Source organism: Corvus brachyrhynchos, unplaced genomic scaffold (genome assembly GCF_000691975.1).
Source record: "Corvus brachyrhynchos isolate BGI_N302 unplaced genomic scaffold, ASM69197v1 scaffold126, whole genome shotgun sequence".
Taxonomy (NCBI): Eukaryota; Metazoa; Chordata; class Aves; order Passeriformes; family Corvidae; genus Corvus; species Corvus brachyrhynchos.
The window spans coordinates 3,615,872-3,634,314 of record NW_008239283.1 but is presented as its reverse complement, the minus strand read 5'-3'; the positions used below and the strand labels follow the sequence as shown (position 1 = coordinate 3,634,314).

The 18,443-nt window shown below is 39.5% G+C and overlaps 1 long non-coding RNA gene across 1 annotated transcript in view; it reads left to right on the top strand.

Annotated features, from left to right (window-relative positions):
- LOC108448161 overlaps positions 1-18,443 on the top strand; it is a 140,384-nt gene that overhangs the window by 121,027 nt on the left and 914 nt on the right. The window lies entirely within an intron of this gene.

The following is an 18,443-nucleotide window of genomic DNA, read 5'->3' as shown; positions in this document are numbered from 1 at the left end:
AACTTTTTACACTGAACTGCTTCTTGGGAAAAGGAGGAAACTTACTCCGAAGTGGAGATAAGAAAAATCATTGTCTGAATTGATACCATCTGAAGTCTAAGGATGGTAACTGCATAGACAGAGGTCTCCAGATTAATTTCTTGTACATCCACTAGAGTTAATCTAAGAGTGGCATTATTTTGGATCGGTGCAGTGTTGATGTTAGAAAACCATGGGGAAAGAAAAGAGTTATTTTTATTAGGATCAGGACTGAGCAGAGTGGTACCTGAGCAGAAGATACAGAAATGTCTGTTTGCACTTGATAAGCAGTAAATCACTTTATTTGAAACATTTTCCATGCAGTAAGTTACTATTGTCTTTGCAAGGTACTACTTGTGTGTGTGGGCATCAGTCTCCCCATGCTATACACTGTCCAAACATAAAAAAGAGTAAAAGCCATCCTCAAATAGTTGAAAATCTAAGTGAAAGGCAAACATAAAGATAAAGCAAATAGATAAAGGGAAGAGTGGAAGATGTAGGGAGTACAAATGGTTTGAGAGAGTGAGTCTCAGCCTTGTGACTAGTTCCTGCAAGAAATGTAGAGATCATGCTGGTATGGAGTTTTATGAATCATTTTGATAAAGCTGTTATCAAAGAATGGATCAAAAGAGTTCCTGTTAAAGAAAACATTATCTTTGCAGTCTATTAGAATTCTTTCATTACTTGAAGACAGGAAATCTTGTAGCTACAATAGTAAATACAGTTTATGTGGATAAACCCACTCAAAAAAAAAATTATCTCACTATAAGAAGGAAGTACTCTTGCGGATTAGGGAGCTCTAAGAAGGTGAGAAGTAAGGACTCGAGAAAAAAATTAATAGCTGAGCAATGTAAAGATCCATACTGAAACTTGTGAAAATTGTCTGGAAAGGCAATAAATAGTACTCTTTTTTTTTTGTTGCTGACAAGGTGAAATTACATGGGCCTTGTTAGCTCTAGGAGATACAAAGAATGCAGAAGGATCAAACGGTGGTCGAGCACTCAATAAATGACAGGTGAGCTTCAGGGTAGACAGCTGATGGTAACTGATGCTGAAGGGACAATTGGAACTAATCATACTGCCTGATAGATTCTAAATTAGCTGTAGCAACTCTGAGAAAAATACTTGGTCATTGCAGGGAACAGCACTGAGAAGGCTGCTGTTCAGTGCAGTCTAGAAAGAAATTGAGATGTTAGATTGTATTAAGACAAAACAAGTATCATTACAAGAATTTATAGTACACCTTTGCCTGTATTAAAGTGTTCAATCTCAGCATTCTATCTCAAAGAGCACATGAAATAATAGAAAAGGTCCTACAGAGAGCAACTGAAATGATGAAAAAATATCAAAACAATTGCTGGAGAAGTAAATGTCAGGATATTTGAAGAAAGTGCTAAGGGGAAATTAATATGGGAAAACGTAATAGATGAATGGTAGCGAGGCGAGTCCTCTTTTGTCTGTTTAAAATGAAGTAAAAAGGATGCTTCAATTAACTTTACCAAAGTGTAGTTAAAAGGCAGCAGACTCAAAATAATGAGCAGAGCAAACTGAACACTCTGCTAACTGAACTAACCAAATGTTTTCATTCTTAACACTTTGCTGAGAGAAAGATGAGCTGAGATGTCCAGCATCGGCTGTTCCCCAGTGGCTGGTGCTCTTACTGGTGCGTGGCCACTCTGGGCTTTCCAGGGCTCTTGGTACCCCAAGGTACAGCTGGTCACTAAAGAGCCACAGCTGGCCACTCTGGTTTTTCAGGACCAGACCTAAAATTGTACCTTGTCCAGCCTCTGACTGACTGACTGAGCCCTGAGCATTCTTGTGAATTCAGCACTGTCTGTACAGGTGAGCAAACAACCCCTGATGCTGCCCAGCTTTCTGGCATCCTACACCTGAGAATTCAAACTGCTGCTCATTTCTGCCTTTCTGCCTTCAGGCCCTTAGATGTTGTACCAAGGATTCTGTCATGAGCATTTGAGCAGGTTAATTACCTTTCATCTTGCAAAGCTTCATTGTCACCGCCATCTGTTTAGTGAATACTTTATCTGGACAAGCTCTGGTCTAAGTTTCCTCCACTATAATACCTTTGATATTTTGTGCAAACTTTTAAAATGGGCAGATAGATGACAGTAAAATGATCAAAATATCTAGAAACTGTCATTCACTCCCTCAAACATGTCATTGCTCCAATTGAATAACTGCAGCAATTGCAATAATTTCCCTTTTAAGGCCCGTGTACCATTGTTTAGCCTAAAAATGACAGGCTGTTTTTTGGCAAATTAAGGGTGATTAATTTTCTGAAGTTCACCTAAAATAACTCTGGAGATTTTACCCTTTATTTCAAATTTTAAAACAAATAATCATAATGGTATTTTTGTTATTTTTCTTAGATTTTCATGGGCAGAACAAGCATGCTTTTACTGGAGGTTTGAAAAATAACATTGAGAAGACAAGGGCAGCAGACAGGATTGGAAGATATTCTGAGAGATCCCTCAGCCCTCTGAAGTCATTCCTGACTGAGTTTGTCTAAGTTGTCCTTAAATACTCCTGTCTGCAATTTAAGCATATTAGCAGAGCGGGCAGTAAGGGTAACCTCTTACAAAACTTCTCTGTTATTTGATGACTGTTGTTGTGTCTCCTTGAGTCTTGGCTGAGTTAAACAAACCCAATTCTTTCAACCTCTCCTCTCAGAAGGTGTTTTCAAACCTTTGGTTGTTCCTGCTGCTCTCAGCTGTCCAGCTGAGTCATTTCTTCCTGAAAGTTTGGTGAATTAAACTCCCTACAGTACTCCAGCCTCAGGCTGTGGCCTGCTGAGGGCTCCTTCAAACATCCTGTGTGTGACATCTTCATCACATGCCCTTGTAGGAGGGTAATTTAATAGCAAAAATATTACTCATGTTCTGCTGGTAATTCTTTATCCTCTATACCTTTTTTTCTGAATTAATTGTGTTATTAGGTATTCCCCATGTTGTATGTGACAAGTGATGACTTCTACATAAGTACAGTATTGCACTTGTTTTCCCTGAATTCTATCTTATTTGTATCTTCAGTTTGTTTAGATAAATTTTGAATTTTAAGCCTGTCCTCAACAGTCCCCATGCATCCTACCGGCTTGATATTATCTGCAAATTTAATTACTGTGTGTTTTATTCCATCATTGAAGTCATTCATAAAAATGCTGAATAGCACTGAGCTCAGCTTAGGCTTTTTCTTGCAGAAGCTTTGCTCAACGCATCGTTTCCTTTTGGCAGTTAACCAACAATTTTACAGACATTTTTTTAGTACTTGTACAATAACTTCATCGAGATTGTGCCAGCTTAGCTCATTTTTGACAATATCACAAGAGATTGTGTAAAAAGCTTTTCTGAGGTTAATCTAAAACTAATCCTCAGCTCAGAAGCCTATTAACCTGTCCTAGAAACAAGTCAAGCTGACTGTTAGGGAGCTTGCTATTTTATAGGTTGCCTTTTTCTCTTATTAGACACTTGCCTGCCCCTCTGACTTCAAAGGTAAATCACAAATGGATCTAGGTTTGAACCAAACCAGCACAAAACATTTCTGTTACTTGATTTCTTTTCCTAGACTGTCTCTTTCTATTTATTGCTAATGCACTTAGGAAGTATTCTCATGTTGCTGTTTCCTTGTGTATTTATAGTTGTGCTGTAGCTTTTGTATTTTGCCTCTATGCTCCTTCAACCGCATCAAGATATTAATTTATTTGCCAGGATGCAACTGGCTTTTATTTCAAAGCCAAGCCATTTTTCATCTTTAATAAGGTGACCTAATGGTCACTGCTGGCCTGTGCTTTCCAAGCAGACTGTTCACAGTTTCCTGCATTGTGTGCCTTTGCATATTTTCCAGTCTATATACACTGGATACTGACTCCATTAAAAAGACACTGTGTAAGCTCTTCTCCAGGTGTGTCACTCCTGTACGTTCCTTCCTTTCATGTTCAAAGAAATAAACTCAGCTGTAAGAGAGCTAATTTCCACTGGTTATAATAATTTTTGGTTTAGATGACCTATTTCTTTCTCTTTCTGATGCAGCAAATTGTTGGTGATAATTAGAAACAAAAGAGCTGGTGTGTATACTCATTGTAAATGAAGCATATTTTGTTGCAACAGGGGTGATTAGACATGAACTGTCAGCATATTCCCATATTCTACAGTTAACTGTGCATTAAAAATAATAATGAGAATAGTAACTTCTATTATACAGAGCAGAGCTGCTTTGCAGTCCCTACCTAATGTACTGTGGAAATGTAGCCCCCACCTGGGGCAGGTGACAATTTAAGAGCACAGATCATGCCAGCTAAGTCTGGGAAAGGGAAAATGTCTGCAAGAACTCACAGAGGAATTAAAAAGAAACGGGAAATTTTCTTACAGCCCAAAACAGGACAAACATTTCTGTTAATTGACTGGCCAGGGATGGGGGGACATTCTTTCTTTTCTGTGGGTTATGTGGGTAAAGATTTAGTGGCTGCATTCTGCCCCACAAAGGTAATTTCACACATGGCAGTCCCTAACAGCCAAAGAAGTTATCTACTCTCTGTAACACAAGCATAAACTTCTTTTAATATTCCTCTCTATTGACATTTAACTGGGCTGTTCGCAGCCCAGAAATGGTGTGACTTACAAATCAACTCTGAATGAGGTTGCTCCAGTAATGTGGACCCTTTCAAAAGGCCTGATTAGGGCACATTGTGAGTCTGTTTGAGACAAATCTGTTTGTTTGTTTGTGTTCACTTTCTGCTGTACTTTGGTGGCAATAATACTCATGAGCAATAATAGCTGATTTTTCTCTATGGTCATTTGCATAAGAAGTTAGATGAGAGAAATGGTATTGCCCAGTGATCTGTGCATCATCATCATCTGTGCATGATCAGCATTAGCCATGGAGCTGACGCTCTGAGCTGTAATACCAAGGAAAGGAATGAGAAAATATAGCTGAGCTGTGATTAGCAATTCTGAAAGATGGGGTCTGATTGGGAAATCCCTGCCCATAAGAATGATTGAACTCATCCTCCCTCAGAGTAGAAGCTGCTCCTGGTAGTGATATGGATGTCTGTGTGCTATAACTTGGACTGAGGCCATTCTTTCTCCTCTGAAAGGTCACCGAAGAGCCATCAAATAGCAGCAGCTTTCAGCTTCATGTCAGAAGCAGTTTGCCGGTCACAAGGCAGCACTTCACAAAGTTTTAAATTCACCCTGTTACATCAAGAGCAGTGTAATAAGCTCTGGTAGTCACACAGGACACAAACTATCTTCTTGGATAACACTTAATGTATGCTTTGTCATCCCTGAAATTCCACAGTCTTGTATTGTGCTATTATACTTAAAGAAGAATATGTACCTGGTGAATCACTCCTACTAAATCTGATTTACTTGTGGCAAAGCCTAAAACAAACAGCCCAACACATTCGCAGAAGTGAGATGTACAGCTTTTCCTTTGCTATTCCACACACAGGATAATGACAAAGGAAATAACAGTGAAGGGCACCAAGACACCTTGAGGAAAATGACTGGTTGTAATCGTGCCTGACCTCTATCTGTCGCCCGTCCTTTATTTGTGGTCTGTACAACAGTGGAACCAATGCACATTATTAAAAAACAAAACCAATTCTGTACCTGCTGAATGACAGACAGGGCATGTTATTTTTCAGGTCTACTGTCTTGCCTTCTACCACCTTTCTCTTACTACCGATAAAAGGGCAAAAGGAAACATCTATTTGTTTAAAAATGTTTGCCTTGCATTTCTCTTCTGATAACAAAAACCCCAGTGTTCCTATACTATTATTTATTACTGAGCATTGTCTGCTAAGGCTATGTTTTCTATCATGGGATTCAAATTGCTTCTTGTGCCATCAGCATTTTCCTTTTTCACATTTCTTTCAAGGCAAAATAGAAAATCTATTTCTCTGCAGTAGCAACAGTGATCTGGGAAAACTTTATTTAGGGTGAAAGGGAAAATAATGGAGTCAGAATAAGCATCTACACTAAAAGTCTATTTAGAACATCAAGCCTCAACGTATTCATAAGACAGCATTGTATCTGTTTTAAATTAAGCTCAAGAAGATATAGAAACATAGTGTGTAGTGATCACCAACCTGCCTATTTGCATTGCAGATTAAAAAATCTGAAGATGTAGTAATGAGGAGTTGAGATGAAAAGACAGTGTGTTTATGGCAGACAGTATATTTATTTTGCAGAAAAGCTGTGTAAAGGCAGTGCCACTCTTGTAATGATAAAACCTGGAGCGCATTTAAAACTTAACAAATGCATTTCCATCCAGGGTTATTGCACAGGAGACCACATAAATAAAAATTCAAACACTGCTTTCTTAATTCACACATACAGTTACATTTAATGACACCAGGACTTCCAACATGAGTAAAACCAGCAGGGTCTGGCCCATAAAAATTATTCGTGTTTGCAGCCTGCCTGTTTTCTACAGCTTAGCACTAAGATATCCTTTACTGTCTTAGCAGCAGCAGCAGCAGCTCTGATTTAAGGAGACGCTGACTTCTACCCTCCAGCTCCTCATTCTCCTTCCATGGTACCTCCTCAGCTGGGCCAACACAAGTCTTGATGGGGCCATTAGACCGACCAAATGTGGAAAAAAATTACAGTCAGTACCCTCTGCTTATTCCGCACATAAATGGCAATGCAGAAGAAGAGAAGATCTACGAAGTTTAACGAGTGTACCTCATCCAAAGATAAATAAAAGTAGTCATTAGGCAATGACAGACAGAGAAGCAGGGTCTGGTTTTGTGTGCCAGACCTCTCCTCTTGTGCAGTAAATCTTTTAGTGACACAGTGGTCAAAAAAGAAAGCACTATGAAGGCTAATGATGTAGTTTAAAAAGCAATATTAAAGTGTACATATTCCAGCATCTTCTGAATTTTAGAGTGAGTCTGTGCATAACAGTAGCATTTACAAAATTCAGCTGTTACAGAAACTGACAGGTTTATGTCAGACAGCTTAAACTTTCAAGTTATCCCCTTTTTACAGGTAATGAGAAATGATAAGAAATTCTGTCTACAATGCAAGAGAAAAGAAGGAACATAAATTGCAGTGCAATTAGCTTCTTTTTCCTTTCTTCTCTGAATATACAGGCTAATGGATACCATTCAAACTGCTGGAGTCACAGACTGGGTACAAGGCTCTGTTCTGAAATCATTTAACTATGTGCTTAACTTAAAGATGTGAGCACTGTAAAAGCTGAAAATGCTGAGATCGCTTACTCTTAATCTTTAGGGGCTCAGTATTTTGCTGATCAGGGCTGGACTACTGAGCCTTTACAGGAATGAATGCAAGCTGATCTGCTTATGAGAGGGTTTAATGGAAATTTCATTTTCCCTTTCATTTAAAATTCTGTCAACAGTATGTCCTTCCTGGCCCCTGCAGGAAGAAGTGTATCTACATAATTGTTCATTGTTGCTGCAGCAAATGGGCTGTAAAGTAAATGTTCTAATTAGTCTTTGAATCATTAGGCTGGGTGTAGTTTGTCCGGCTGAATTGTGAGCTGGTTGGTATTCCAAAGAAAAGAAAAGAAAAGAAAAGAAAGTCCTCTGCACATTTCCATAATTTCTTTTTGCTTTAAGACGGTTGTGACTCAAATAGTAACTCTTCTGCTGCCTGATAGCAAGGGGAGGATCCTTATTTTTGTTTTATTTCTATACTTGCTATTTTTGACCTGAGAAGAGAGGTTGGTATCCCAGAAAGCACACTTAGCTTTAACCTTTACTTTGAGGATTTCAGGTGCAGTCTAAGCATTCTGCTTCAGACAATTATTTATGCAGATGAAAAATATTATTTTGCCCTCTAGTATCTTTTTTAAATGTGAGACATAGGCATGTCTTGGTGTCCAAAGAGACTTTTATGTGGGCCTTGAATAAGTTAGTGCTCGTACTAACAACAATGCATGCTGACATGACTGTCACCTAGAGAATCTCTACATAGAGGCACTGTCTAGCTCTGAGTACCCCAGTGAGCTTTTCAGAGTGTTGAGGTGGCTTTCAAATACAGAAGAAAGAAGCAATAAATGTATAAAAAGTGAACCCTTGTGCAAGAGAGAGCTGCAAATGGAGTTTGGATGTCCAAGATCCTCAATGTGTGAAATATCTCAGGCTGTTAGGAGGATAAATGCACTGTAATAAGTCAAGGAAGAAAGAAAATAGAGAAGCTTGAGATGAAATTCCACAGTTGCACTTCGAGGTTGGTTTGGGTATTTTAAACTTTGTGTTGTGGTGTGAAAACGTTCTGAGGCTCGAGTCTTTTCTGTTAGCTCTTCCAATTAAAGACCTTATTGAAACCAAAGTGAAAAAATGCTCTCATCTATCATGTGTGGCTCTAGACTTGGTCAATTCCCTCCAGAAGATGTCCATAGACACAAGAAAGTCCTTAGGAAATAGCCTGGCAAAGGATCCAACCTATAGTGGCAGCTCTAAGTGAACTGTGTGGTTGAGGAACTCAGACTCACATCTGACTAAGACACTGCCAGGAGATTAAACAAACAGTCCTGCTTTGCAGGAGAACTGGCTTTTGGAGCAATGACACTGGGAATTCCTGTGCTACTGTTTCACCTTATCTTATCTATTAACATGTTTGCCCTGGGTTTTATCTGTGCCCTGAGCACTCTCCAGCAAAGCTGTGGGCAAGCAGTGATAGTGCAGATTGACAGTAAGAGTGATGTGATGTGATCTGATTCGATGTGATCTGATCTGCCTGGGAAGCAGTGTTGGCTCAGGTGCAATGCTAATGCAGAGCAGCATTCAGAGTGATCAGATTTACTGGCACAGACCAGGCATCAAGGTTGGCTTAATGGCAAAAATTGCCCATAATGGCAAAAATGGCCCATCTGCAACTGGTGCTGTCGGCTGAAGTTGCACTAAGTCTCAGGAATGGCTGGTGGCTGTTGCTTTCTCTGTGAGCTGTGTGATGAGTCTATTACTGTTTATCCTGTAAATATCTATTTAGGGACCTTATAAACCTGCCTGAATTGTTGCATCTCTAGACTAACTGCTCCTTGATAGCCTTGGTGGCTTAGTTAAAGGAGTGTCGAAAGTGCATGTCATTAACTTGATTGACTACAGGAGCTCCAAAGGTTTATCATACCAGTGCAGGTGTTGAACTGGAGTGTGGGAATAATTCGAGTGGCTAGAGCAGAAGAATAGGAAGCTGGAAATGTCATGGAGTCTCTCACTGGTGTATTTTGAGTCTCTTTTAACCTCACTTCTCACCCTTCTTACAGAAGTATTTGAAGGGAGAAATAAATGTCAGCAAAGGCTTTCAGAATCTTGGATTTTTGGTGCTGTAGAAAAGCAAAACATTTTACAAGCATTCCAAATCAAATGTCTCCATTTAGGAAATAACTGTTATTAATTCTTTTGATCAAACTACTCAAAGCTTTTATTCTTGTGTAAAGCTGTAGTCTACAGCCTATTTAAGTTAAAAAAAACCCCAGACAACCAAACCCAAGCAAACCAACAAAAAAAGGCTTTAATAGGAGTTTACTATAGGAGTACCATAAACCTTGCCACTAAAATTGCACTTTTGCAGAAGAAAAATGGCAGCTAAGTTCTCTCATTAAAGAGATACTGTCTAACTGCATTTAAAAAAAAATCAAAATAAAAAATGTAGTAGCTTAAGTTTGGAATGAAAACTTTGACCCTTTCCAAATGCAACTCCTTCCCATGGAGTTTGTGAATTTGCAGCATAGAAAAACATAGTTTAGAAGGGACCTTTGAGGCCCATCTGGTCCAGAGTCATCCCCCCCCCCCAGAACTAACAACATCAGATCAGGGATTGCTCAGCGTTTTGCCCTGTCTAGTTCTGAATATCTCCAATGGCTCAAATTGCTCCCTTAAAAAAAAAAAAAAAAAAAAAGAAAAACCCAGAATATTTTGGAGGGATTGATCTGGCTTCTGCCTTTGGAGTCATATGCTTAAAGTTTAGGTTTTCAAGGTCATTGAGCAACTGTTGATTGAAGAAAACAAGAATGGCTTCCAAGAGGAAGGGGCAAACTGTCCCTACATATCTGTAAATACCTTCTGAATAACTGTCCTTTAGTACCTAAATAGTAAAACAAACAAACAAACAAACAAAAAAAAAGTGCAACTTTTCTGTCTCTTAAGTTTCATTTCTAAGCTAAATTTTAAACACTGCAGTGTTAGGAGTGCTGTACATAAAATTTTTGGAGTCAGGATAAAGAATGGAAACACAGACAGAGCTTTTATTACAGTGCTGCTGAGGATGTTGCTGTAGTAAATAAAGTACTGTTAATATTTTAAGAATGGCATCCCTGAAGTATCTCATAAGATATTTCTTCGCAACTGCCTTTCTTTAGCTGGAAAAAGGAAAAGTGGTTCTTGTAAACACATGTGCCTCTATCTCATCAACTATACATGTAATTTTTTTAGAGGATAATTAAATTTAAATATATGAATTTAAAAAATCTAAATTAAATACTTGATTTTTATACTAAATATAAACTAAGAATTTCTGAACTGAAATAATTTGTACATTTTTGATTTTTTTTCTTTAAGTGGACATTCACTGCCTTAGAATAATTACTATAATTATAATTATAAAAGAATGCTCCCAAAAGACAGAAATGTGCTTAGCATTGTTTCTTCCGAGCAGAAAGCTTGTATTTACAAAGCTTGGCTTGTGCATGTGGGCGGATCATGCAATTATTTATCAAATTATCTCAAATAATTAATGAGATGATTGCAAACTGTTAGCAAATAATTGAAACAAAAAAAGGATTACATTAATCAAGTAAATAATTAATTGTGAACCATTTGCCCATCTCAATTCCAAACAAATTCTTCCAATGTCAGGGAAACAAAAGAAAAGGATATTTGTAATACCCACAGATTGCTTTCACATTGCCCCAGCACGAGCATTCCCTCACTTATATGGAGTCATTGGCAGAATTTTTCTGTAATTTCCCTAAATTGCTTCGCGTGCATATTGTGTTAAATGGACTTCGGTCATAGGGAAAGTCATCTGAGGGGAAAAGAGGTCACTTCAGAGCTGTAAGACAAGAAGTGACTTAAAAAACTCAAAGGAGTAGTAAATATGTATAATGATTTTAAAGTGGTTTTGAAGCAAGGAACATTTTAATGAACTATGGAGCACAATAAATGAGTTTTTAAGTAGAAGGAGAGGACAGAGAGGAATGGGGGAAGAAAAGAAATGGAACTGAGAAAACAAAATGGATCAGGTATGAGGAAAATTACTCAGCCATACTGTGAGAAAGAAGAGAGCAAACCTCATGAGTGCCACTTCACTCAGTGTTTAGAAAAAAGCATTATTTCTTTGCTAGGAAATGCAGGCCATTATCAGCCACTGATATTTCAAGCATAACATGGGGAAAAAAAAATTAAAGTAAACTCAGGTTCTATTTTCCCTCCCCTCTTCACCTGCTAAGTGCAGGGACAAAGACTTCACTTCTAAAAGATGCATTTATCTATTTATTTATTTACTATGTTACCTATCAAAAGTCAATGTACAGTTGTATTTGGTAATTTATTTCACCATGAAACATGCAGGGATCTCTTTCTTCCATGGAACATTTAATGTTATGTGAACCTCTACTTTACCCTACTCTACTGATAAGCTAACCAAGAGGGATATTAATTATCTCATATCAGCCATGATATGCATAATTTCAGATAACAAATGCACAGCTGAAATGTGTGTCTCTTCTTATTTCCACTCTATCTCCATCTATTCATAGGACATGGCTAAAACAATATGGAAAAAACAAGGGACCCAGAGATAAATAAGGTATCACTCCACAGCAAATGATTTTTCACTGCAGATACCCACAAAATAGCTTTTCTCTTTCATTAAATATCCAAGTCCGAACCTGAAAAATATGTATTGAAATCCCTGGTTTGATGGAGGACTGATCCAGATATTCCGAAGAGCTCCTGGGTGGGGCACTCTGATGAATGGGGTATTTCAGACAAAAGTATTCTAGTTTTCAAGACAAAATCTTGTGGGAGACTTTTTTTGTTGTTTGTTTGCATTTTTTCCTTATTCCTTTCAGGCAGCAGTGACCTTTCCACAGAAAGGGAGCACCACTTGTAATTTTTAAAAAAATAGAGTTGTAATTTTTTATTCACTTGTTTAAATTGGGACTTTGTTTTCCCCATCCTATCCTCCACTTTATGCGTGCGTTGCTGGGTTTTGGCTGAGCCACCTGTTTTGCAGATCTGTGATAATCCATTTCTTGGGTGGTTTTCTGCTTGTTGTGTTTAAATTAGAGATTGGGAAGGGGATTGAAATATTCACCTGCCTCTCTATAAATGGTAATTCTGCTGCAGAAATACAGATGAGAACAAGACTTTGTCTTCCCCTGTGAGATCTGTAAAATATACAGACAAAAAATATTTGTACATTTTCAACAACCAGATAGTTTAGCAAATCCTTCCTTAATTTTTTTCTATATAAATAAGCACCAATAAATGTTTTGGCTTTTAGCACCTTGATTGTTTAGCATGCAGAATTTTAGGTATATCAGCTCTGTTTGTTTGATTTATACCTTTGACCTATCTCTAATTATTTTAACCTTATAATTTGCATAAATCCAATCTCTGCTGTCAGACTTGGAAGACAACAGAAATCCCCTTATGCATTGTGATTCACTAAAGAAATTAGAGGTGTGATAATGGGTGGGCATTTTCATTTGACCCTTTGCAACTTCTTCTAACTTTGAATTACTCCAGTGAATTTTTCTGCTATTGCAAGTAAAAGATGTAGAGAACAGATTACTTCTGAGTGCTGCCTTATGATACAGAAATGCGTTTTGCCTGCTTCTGACAAAGGGAATCGATGACTCCCTGCAACATCTGTGCTGTACCTGAGCTGAAAACTCAGCGGGGAGGGTTGGACTGTGGCTCTCAAGAAATTCAGGTCAGAGGCTCTGGTTTGCTTCATTATATCAGCTATCAAACTTGGAAACTTGAATTTGAATCCTGTTTCAAATTCCACATGCTGACTCATCAGGCCATAGGGAATTCAGTTTTTTTAGACCTTTGGTTCAAGCCCAGTTGGAGCTGTGAGGATGCTGCCAGACTGCTATTGACACTTAGCACTATATGAATTGGGAGATGTCTCTGAGGGGCAAACGGCTCTTTCTGACTTTTCTCAGCTTCCTGGAGCCAGAGTGAGCATCTTTCCTGAGTGGGTGGTGGAAAAGTACACAATGTTTTATGTGAAATGACAGTTTAAACTTCCAAAACTTATTCCTATGGAAGAAAGTGTTTTGAGAACAGAAACGGTGGCCTTATCAGGCATGGTTTCATACATAAAATTGAAAAGTTTATTTAGTTGGCATTTGCCTGGTGCTTTACCCCAGTGCAAGAGGGTGGTTAGTACCTCCTTACCTCACAAAATGTGGTGACAGGCCTTCATCTGAAAAAACTGGGAGCTGTTCAGATGTTGCAATAATGAAGGCCATTACTATCTATTAGCTCAGATGGATTAAAAGGTTAAACCAGTTTCTGGTGAAAATTAATTATGCTGAGAATTCAGTTAGAAGTGTTCTTTGATGTCTGGCATTTGCATGTCTGTGATGAAGAATAGGTCACCTGCTTTGTGCATAAACTCTCAAGGCTTACAAGAAGAGGAGTAGCATAGTTCCCTGCTAATCTACTTCTCCTGCTTAAGGATGAGTTTCCTACTGATGTGGAGGGAGTCACACCTCGCTGATGTGATTATCTGCAGGCTGGCTAATATTGGGCAGGAATTAGAAGCAGCTTTGTGGCTTTGTTTAGGGATAGTCTCACTCTCCTACTTAGCTGCAGCAAGGAACTCTCCGTCCTCTTTCATTCTGCTCTTGTGGAGATGCTGGGGAGAAAACTGATGCTAAAGGGTGGAAGCGCAGTGTATTTAATAGTAATGTGACAAATCAGGCATTCGCTGGTCTGGCCATGGGCTACATGGCCCTTCCACACCCTGAGGTTTGATTACCTGCTGACTTTGACAGCACAGCTCACCTGCTAGAGTTCACCTCGACACAGGTACTTCTGTGTCAGTGATGGAGAGCTTATCATTTTGTACACCTGGCACTTAGCAGGCTTGGGTTAGTCCTGCCCCCACCTCACTCTGTGTCTCTGTGTCATGACGCAGTGTTGCTGTTGACAGAGTGTCTAGCACAATTTGGGAGTGACCTAAAAAACATCTTTATATACACCCAGTCCTTTATGAAGAGAAGAAAAGGAGCAGGGTTATGATGACCTGTAAAAATAAAAGCCTTGAGAATGAGATCAGTGACACATGATTAGGAAATTGCTTGCAGTGAAGACTCATTGCATTCAAGGCAGTAAATATTACCAGTCTGTAGTTACTGCCTTCATGAGAAAGGTGCTGTATACTCAATAAGTGCCGAGGCCCTTCTCTTGGTAGCTCCTGACAGTCACAGAGCACATGGGGTTAGTTTCAGAGCAGCCTCAAGGATGTTAAAAGTCTGCAGTGCAAACTCCTACAATCTGCATGCTTCCTCTACAGCCTCTGCTGGCTTCAGCCTGAGAGTTAGTCATGTTAGTCACACGGCTTCGCAGCCCTCTTACAGACAGTCTGAATTCAGAATTTGCACATAACAGCTGGTTTGTAAGCCTGAGACATCAACTGATCACTCCAGTTACACTGTGAACAGAGCCGAAAGCAGTGCTCGGGTAATTCTTATGATGATAGAATAGACTTGCAACTGTGTTTAATCTGAGTCCATTATTGCTGAAGAAATTGTTGATTCCACATAGGGCAATTAAGTGCTCAATATTGCTTCTACCTGGAGAGAGTCTTGCCTTTCAAAGGACATAAAAATAGAGAGCCCAGCCAGCTCTGTGTTTGCAGCACTTTGCTCACCTCTGCTTTTGACCTTTATGTAAATGAAATAGCCATTCCACATCATTGAAACCATATGCATAGAGCAGTTTAAAATATTGGATACTTCTCGGATCAGTGATGCCAGAACAATGTGGAAGCAACAAAGAGGGAGATGATTATGCAAAGCAAGAGTTACCTTCTCAAAAGAACAAGTCACAAACATTTTCCTTTCATGACACTTAGCAGAAATGTCAAGCTTTGCAAGCAATTTAGGTCTGCTAAATCCAAAACTTTCCACCATCGAATATAGTCTGCAATTAAGTAATTATCTCCATTCTCTCCGTTGTCTTCCACTATACAGGAAGCCTGACTGGAAGTGAGGATTTTATTAGCTGACTTGGTGATTAAGCTTTAAAGATAGAACTTTGGAAAAGTTGCACTAAACTTACTTTCCTAAGTTCTGTAAGTGCCCAGTTACTAAAGTGCACAGCATTAGAATAAAGACTATAATTCCTTACTCATGACTTGACACTCAGCTCTTACCTATGTATCCCTTTAGTTAAGGGCTCTGGCTTCATGCAACTGTTTTATTTCTAGGTCCACTCTTTATGCATGTAACATAATCTTTGATGAGCTGTGGCTTGTAAATTGAGTATCTTTAGACAAGTGTTGCTTAGCATCTCTACTTACTGTGGAACTAATGAAAAGAGTTTATGCCTAAATTAATCCCTAATGTAGTTCTGGTAAGGAAAATGGAGCCAGGAATGCATACACTACTAAGTGGGTTTTTTCCCCTACTTCCCTTTATTGAAGTTTCTGATGCCACTGCAGAAGAGGAAAATAAATGTAGCTGAGGAAGAAATAAGAATAAATGGGCATTTGGTGACTTTGTAACTCCACTTGTGCCATGGTGGAGCAGCGCGAGTGCGCGGAAAAGCGAGCAGCACATCACGAGGATTCCGGCTTTTATCTGAAGAACATCTCTTATCCAGAAAGATCATGAAGAGCTTTGCACTCGGGGAAGTGTGAATAACACTGCTAAGTCCTTCTAGTCAGAGAGGTGAAAAGGCAGTCATTGGACTGGGAAAGGGTAATTGACTGATGGCTTCTGTGACCCTGCTACTCAGAGAGAGAAGGACCCTGTCAGTCAGACAAAAAAATACTGCTTAGGAACAAGCCCAGAAATTCAGTCATAAAGCTCAAATTATTAGTTAGGTCTGTGCATTTTAACCCTTCATGAAATGCTTTAAAAATGCTAGCAGCAGTTGGAAGTCGTTTATGCCTTTCATGAGAGACATCCTGGCTGCTAGTGTCCTTCCTTTAAAAGCACAATTAGAGAGCAGCAGGAGGGAAGGGAAGATGGTGAAACCCGAGGGAGCCTCTGGGATCTGTGCTTCCTGCAGTGCTAATGGTGGTCCACAGAGGCACCTTCGTGCAGGGGGTGTGATGTGTGCCTGGCGAGGAAGGCTGAAGGTCACTGCTCCAAATGTTTTTACACTGAAATGTAAAAGGAATTGCTCAAGCCTTAAAGTGGCTGAAAGCAGATTTTGGCACAGTCTTCCATTTGTAGCCCTCCCTATCATAAGATGAAAGCTTTGCAGTCCAGCAAAGTTTGAATGACCTTCACATTTCAAGGTCAGGCAGGTTTTTTTGTCTGAACTTCTAAGGTTTCCTTGCTGCTAATCTTATGTGTAGAAATAGAAATTTTTCCTGGCATGTAAATGCATCTGCCTCAAATCAAAGTCTGAATTTGACTTCCAGAAGATGTCAAGAGAGATCTTTCCTGTTCCTGCTCTGTTGTGCAGTAGCTCTGAATACACTGACTTGTAGATTTTGCCCAAGGAAGATCTCAGAAGCCTCCTGTGGAAGTTTGTTACTATCATCAAATGGACTTAAAAGGAGGAAAACAACTTGCTGCGTTTTCAGACAAAACGAACATATTTTATTTTTACTCCTTGGAGACTGTTCAGAAGGGGGCATGTACTGTTTCAACTGACTAGAACTTTCCTGGTGTGTTTTATCACTTTCTGATTCAACATTTAGGTCTTTGGAAAAGTTGCTTAAAGCATTGAGGTACCTCTGTTTTTTTTCTTTTCCCATTTGAAGGGGAATTTCATTTCTTTAAAGTGTCAGCAGGTGTTTAGAGTATAGCCTTTCTGTAAGGAGAACCAGCCTTTGTTATATGTGATTTATCTGTGGGATGTTCCTTCATTTGTCATTGGCAAGGCAGAAAAGCAGGCAATCTGGAGGCAGGCTGGAGTGGTGTGAGCAAAGACGAGTTGTCCTGGTAAAAAGCTTTTTGCTGGCCAGCTCTGCCTGAGGGTGAGCAATGTGGCTAGAGAAAGGCAGAGCTGGGCTACAACACAGTTAAATCAATTTAGGGCATTTTGGAGCTGAATTCTTTCTGATTGTTTGGCCTCAACTACTCTTGACCAGCAGCGAGCATAGTTGTAGAAACATGTCCTTCTCTGCCGTGGAAGTGAGCATTTACTGTGGCATGCAGAAAGTCAAACAGTGTCTTTTTCCCTTGCTGTAAGACAGATTTTTGTGGTTGTTTCCAGAGATCAGACAAAGGCTCTGATCTGTGACTGAGCACATCACACCAGCCAACCTCTCTTTTGATTGATTTTTGATATTTACAGATGCTGTGGTACTGCAGATGGAGGTTATGAGCTATAGCCTATGGTTCTGTCTGTCCAAATCTGAACACGTGTCCTATATATTAAGAAAGGCATTAACTTAGATAAACAAATTTATAATGAAGTAAAAAAACCCCAAACACCTAAATACAGGGTTAGGATATAACAAAATAATCTTGGATCACTTGTTTCAGTCTCATCATTAGCAGTTCATCATTTCTTGACCTTGTGTAGAGTCTGTAGGACACAGTTCCTGTGGTGCTGTGCTGGGCTGACCCTGAATGGGCACCAGGTGCCCACCAAAGCCACTCCATCACTGCCCTCTTCAGCTGGACAGGGGGAGAGAACTTTATGAAAAGTTCATGGGGAGAGATCATTCAGTTACTGTCAGAGGCAAAACAGACTCGGGGAAATTAGTTTAATTTATCACCAATCAAATCACAGCTGGATAAGGAAAAATGAAGCCAAATCTTAAAAACACCTTCTCCTTACCTCTCCCTTCTTCATGGCTCCACTTCAGTCATGATTTTCTCCACCTTCTCCCCCCACCAGCAGCACAGGGGGATGGGGAATGGGGCTGTGGCCAGTTCATCACACGTCTCTGCCACTCCTTCTCAGGGGGAGGATTCCTCACACTCTTCCCTGCTCCAGTGTGGGGTGTCTTGCATGGGAGACAGTCCTCCATAAACTTCTCCAGCATGTCCTTCCCATGGGCTGCAGAGCTTCAGGAGCTGGGTCCTTTAGGAATGTGCAAACAGGCCGAGACTCACTGTGACATAATTGTTATTAATTTGTGTAGGCCTGACATTCCAAGGAGCTGATGAGTATAGAGATAATACCTTGTGCTGTTCACTGTATAAAATACGTGTCTTCTTTTTTCCTCAAGTGGAGCTGAAGCGACTGTTTATTTTTCACACTCCTAAGTGAGGAACACAGTGATTGACTGTAG